The following is a 5,616-nucleotide window of genomic DNA, read 5'->3' on the forward strand; positions in this document are numbered from 1 at the left end:
CTCCATCATCTCTGTATGCACCTCCCTCAGGTATTCCTGAGTATAACGAAGTCTTGCTTCAAGAATTTCGCCAATCTGACGTATGGCTTCCATAGCAGCTTCATGAACAAAGTCGAAGAATGTTGCTCGTGGTACTCGAGAGATGAAAAAGTATTGACCCATAGTATTTCGGCAAACTCCCTTTGCACGGTGGAGGTGTACCTCCACATACCAAAGTTCAACTCCCTTCTCCATGAAAGGATAACCCTTGTAGACTGCATCTCCTTCAAGATGAATATGCTTCATCATGTCCTTCAGGATTTTTGGGTAATCCTGGTCACTCGTCAGGGTCATGATCGTTTCCGAGCCCGTGAGAAAAGACTCGTAAAGGGTTGTCATCTGCAGGCATAAGATAGAAGGGTACTCAGGATACTTTATGTATTTCCTTTGGTGAAATGTGGTTATTTTTCTGGGAAAGGTTTGGGGCCAGCTTGTCCATGGGTTCAAGGTTTTAGTCTGGGTGAGATAGCGACAGAGGTACTCAAAATCAACAAACAACTCATGACACCTCATATGAGATTCCAACCACATCAACGTTTATTGCTTCACGAACTATTACAATTCCCAATTCATAACTCAACTCAAAATCCCCAACAAAACTAAAAGTATGTTCCACATTTATTACATGCTTTATTCCAATATCAAGATCTCAACTACTCAGCCCAAGCTTTCCTCGAGTCTGAACATTCTATGGAAAAATTTCCTACTCCTTTGCAGCGTAAACAAATGACTTCAGACAAATCCAGGGGCTTCCTGGTGGCTATCTTGGCTCCTTGGGTTCTTGGCTTCCTTGCTGGGCATTTGCTAGCGTAATGACCTAAATCCTTGCACCTGTAACAAGTGATTTGACTCAGGTCCTTTTCTGCAGAAACTGGGTTGTTCCGGGGACACATGCACTTTGTCTTTCTGGACTTCTTTGTTCTGATCAATTCTTTTATCTCATGTGGATCAAACTCCACTTATTCCATCGGGAAGTTTCCCAGATACTCTTGGCTTTCCTTCGTGAAATACTGTGAAAAATGTCCTTCTTCTCCACATGAATAGCAAGCATTGGAGTAAAATATGTTTAGGCTTTCTCCATCAGGGTTGTCAACATCTTCTTTCATCATCAGTTTTCTTAAACTTTCCCCGAGGGCTTCTTTCACTGCTTCCTTCTGCTGCTCGGTAATTTCTTGTACCTTGGGATAAATATGACACTGGACAGGGTAGTGTGTAGTTCCTTCACACAAGAAACAAGTAACCTGCCTAGTTGGGCATTCTTCGGCTCGGTGATTTCCTTCACAATGAGGGCATCCATCCTTGTGTTCTTCATGGGTGTGTCCTATTTCTCCGCATATCTTGCAGGCACAAGGTTCCTTCATCAGTTTATCATTGTGCTTCCGGATAAGACGGAAGCCCAACAAAGTCTTCTTCAGTTCCTCCCAAGTTTTTGCTCCATTACATCCTTTTATGGCTTGATGCATTTTCCACCAGGTTGCAGCACTTTTTGTAAAGTACTGAAGAGCGTATTGAACCTCATACTTCCTTGCAACGAAATTGCTCCTGAAGTGATTCTCCATGTTTTGAATCCATAGCTCTGCCTCCAACTGAGTGATCGGTTCAGAGAATACAAGTCCATCTTCATTCATCATCTATTAGGTCCAAGGGTTTTGGGGTGATATACGAGAGAGGGATAGAGAGAGATACACACAATATAAACAATATAGTTTTGAAAATAAGTTTTATTTGTTGCTGTCGGAAAACACACACAAAATATGACAGCTCACAAATCATCGCATCTAACGTGAGTATACAACAAGGGTTTAGTCCTCTAAAGGTCATATAAATCTTGGAATTTGTCGGTGTCTTCAAATTCTTCAATTCTTCAAATGCTTCGACTATTGTAGCTTCAATTCTTCCAGTGTATGGTGAAGTCCGATATCTTGCCCTTCTCGGTGGGGTCTCATCAGTTGATCCTCCGTGTGGTCAAAGGGAAAAGGGTATTGTCTAACTACTCAAGATAAAAGGAAAGATTTGATAACACTCAGAAAAGAAGAGAGGTAAAGGATCTTTTTTAAAATAAAGTTTTAGATAATTCCTTTCCTAAGGGTTTTCCAGTTTCTAGGGTCACGTCCTATAGTCAACATGTGCTCTCATACCATCTCTGTAGCGACCCGACCTCAAACGGTCAAGCCTCTGTGTATCTGTGCCATCCCTGGATCGGTATGCTGGCACACATAGTACATCAATGTATATATCAAAGTGCAATCACATGTATAAATAACATAAAACTGATATATACCTCATAAGTCTCAGCGGAAACAAACATAAGGGTGTGGATTCCCATCAACGCCAACGGCAAGTTGAGTGTAGACCGTAACCCTACAACGTAACTCTTACTCATAGTAGAAAATCCCTGCAACATAAGACGTTGCAGCCCTGTAGGTCAGTACATTGAATGTACTGGCAAGTCACGTCATAAGAATAATGAACCTATTTGTACATGCAATTTGGCTGGTGGAAAGCTCTAAGTTTAGTTTTTTTGCATAAAGCTAGTTTTTCCCTAGAATAAAAGATATTATTCTACCACTACTTTACAACATAAGATGAGTTGGTAAACCCAACTCAATCCATTCCCAAAGTTTCATTTAAAACCCAACTGTTTAATTAAGAGTGATGAGATCTCCCAGCATTTCCACTACTAGATGCTCAAGTTGTCCGTAACCGGGGACACGGCTAATCGATTAGGTTTTAACACTCTACAGAGGTTTGCGCACTTTTCCCCACAAGACTCGATCGCCTCCCTTGAAGTTCTCGCACTGCCTGGCGTTTGAGAACAGGATGACACCGAGACATAGTCTTTTGAAAATGTCCCCCCTTAACCCACGGATAGGCCGGCACACCTACATCATTCTACATCTGCTAGCCTATCCCGAAAGAGGTCGCACTATCTACTCAACTAAGCCAGAGCCCATATTGGCTTGTGGTTGCATGTGGAAGCTTCTAGACATGGGAATACGATTGATCTCTTTGAGCCTGGGTGGCCGACGACTAGTGGTGCACCCCCATGGATTAACCATGCATGCTCCCACTGTACTTCGCCACCATTCAAACCAAATACCGCCCAGGTAGTTCATTTACAAGTCATGGTCCTGATTACTACTTTGTCACTCATGTCTCACCATGCTCGCTTCCCAAACCACATCTACATTTAGCGAGGCAAAAATAAACTTACATGATGGTGACAAGGATGTATAGATCAGACCTACCTCAATGAACTACTAGGTAACGACATAGCCATCTCGCAACAATAAATCCTACAATGCAATCCTACCACAAAAGGACTAAGTGCATAATATAAAACATAAGTAATTGAAGGAATAATCAAATGTGAACTTGCCTTGATACTGATAGTTGAATTCCAGAGATCGATAGTACTCGGCTTCGCACTCCGGCTAGTCTATCGTCAAAGTAAAATAACATACATAAGCAATCATTCCAGAGAGCAATAACATGCAACACAAAAGACTAGGAAAACTAGATGGAAACCCAACACACATAACTTGCATGCAGGTAATTCTAGGTGCCAACAATAAGTGACATAAGGTGCAAAACCATGATGTGATCTATCATGCATACTTGGCGTAGTAATAAAACTATCATGGATAGATCCTAGGTGTGTGAAAATATTTTTATAAGGGTCTAGGTGATAGGGTTTAGCTACAGTGACATGGTGCAAAAAGAATCACATCAATCGGAGCTAAGGTTTAGGAGATATGGCCAGTTGAAGTTTGAATTCAAATCTGAATAAAGTTCTAATTTTAATTTGGAAAAAGTTTACAAACATGATGCTACTGGATAGATCTAATCACGATGAAGAATTTGCCACTGGTTTCATCGAATTTGGAGTTACGGTTAAAAAGATACGGCTATCCGAAGTTCAGGGACTAATCTCTAAAACTCAGGGACTAAACAGAAAAAGAAATAACTGCAAACAGGATCCTGGCCGGCTGGAAGTGTTCGTGGTATTGGCTAAATGGCGAACAACCACTAAATAGCTAAAACAGCTACTGTGGTTAAAAAAATAACTAAAAAAACCAAGATCGGTTTAACTAAACCGCAGTTAACCGATCTAATACGAGATAAAAAAAGGAACGGGGAAGCGAGTGGTCGTCTTACAGAGGCGATTGCGACGTACAGGGGCGGCGGCTCTGGCGTTGGCCGGTGATGGGGCGGCGACTCCGGCGCTCCTCGGCGACGGGGAAGGAGGCAGCGGGGTCCAGCACGGCACGGGTGATCCACTGGTGGGGTCGGCGGGCAGCGGGGTGGTCGGGGGTCGTGCTGCGTGGGGCGGGCGTCTCTGTGCTCCGGCAAGGACGCAGGTCGTCGGGACGGCGCCTCCGGCGAGACCTGGGTGGCAAAAACATGTCAAAATGACGCGGGATGGCGAGGCAAGTTGATTGACAGGGAATACGAGGGTTCGGATGTGCTACCGGCGACGAAAACGACGACGAGTAGCTCCAACTCTAGCGAGATCCAACACGGCAGTGCGACGGTTGCGAGGAGCTAGGGACGACGTGGAGTGGCAGAATGGAGAGAGGGGGTCCAGGGCTTCTTATAGGCGCAGAGAGAGGGCTCGGGAGCTAGGGATAAGCTCTATCCCTAGAGCTTCGGCCGGCGGGTTCGGCGTGTGCGCGTGCGTGCTCATCCAACGGGGTCTGCGGGAGGTTACGGATGACCTGGGGAGTGGGCCCCGTGGGTCAGCGATAGGGGAGAGAGTGAGCGACGGAAGAGAGAGGGCGGGCGAACGAGGCGGAGGCCTACGGGCACTGGGGTCTCGCTCGGGCACGGGATTGGGCCGAATGGCCGGCTGGTTCGCCCCTTGGCCGAACACTATTTCGGTCGAGGCGGCGCTTTTTTTCAGAAAGAAAACTCCAACCGAGTGAAAATAAATTAAAAAAAAATCTACATAGGCACATTATATACCAAAATGTTCAGAAAAATAGCAGCAATAAGATGAACTATTTTTCAAGTTCAACTAAATTCCATAAAAATTCATAAAAGTTAAACAGTGCTACTGTTGCATTTAAAATCAATAAAAATCATTTTTAAAATAGCAAAATAATTTCAAATTTATTTTCTCCTAATTTTCTATTGAAGGGAATCATTTTACCCTTATTTCCATTTATTTATTTTTAAGAGAAAAATAATTTGAATTAAAACTAAATAATTTCCAAGGGGATTTGAAACTTGGAAATTCAAATAACTTCAAAGTGACTTCAAATTATTCCTTTGAAACTTCCAACTCCGTTTCTTAGAATTTGAAGAAGTCATTTTATCTTCCCTCATGAACTCATTGAGTTGCTTAAAGTTTCTAAATTTGAAAATTTCAAATCTCTCCCTAATAATAAAGCACGGATTGAGTCTCCGGGTTCACCGTCGCGGCGTTTTTACACAAAGGTCCATGTATTTTCTGACAATTGAACCCGCAGTCCTAATGATCCTGAACTGATACGACCGATAGAAAAGAAAAAAAAGAACCTATCCGTGCGCACTACCCAGAACCCTAACTCGCCATCTTCCACCTCCAGCACACCG

The sequence above is a fragment of the Triticum urartu genome, chromosome 5A, assembly GCF_056163025.1.
Source record: "Triticum urartu cultivar PI428250 chromosome 5A, HENAU_Tu73, whole genome shotgun sequence".
NCBI lineage: Eukaryota > Viridiplantae > Streptophyta > Magnoliopsida > Poales > Poaceae > Triticum > Triticum urartu.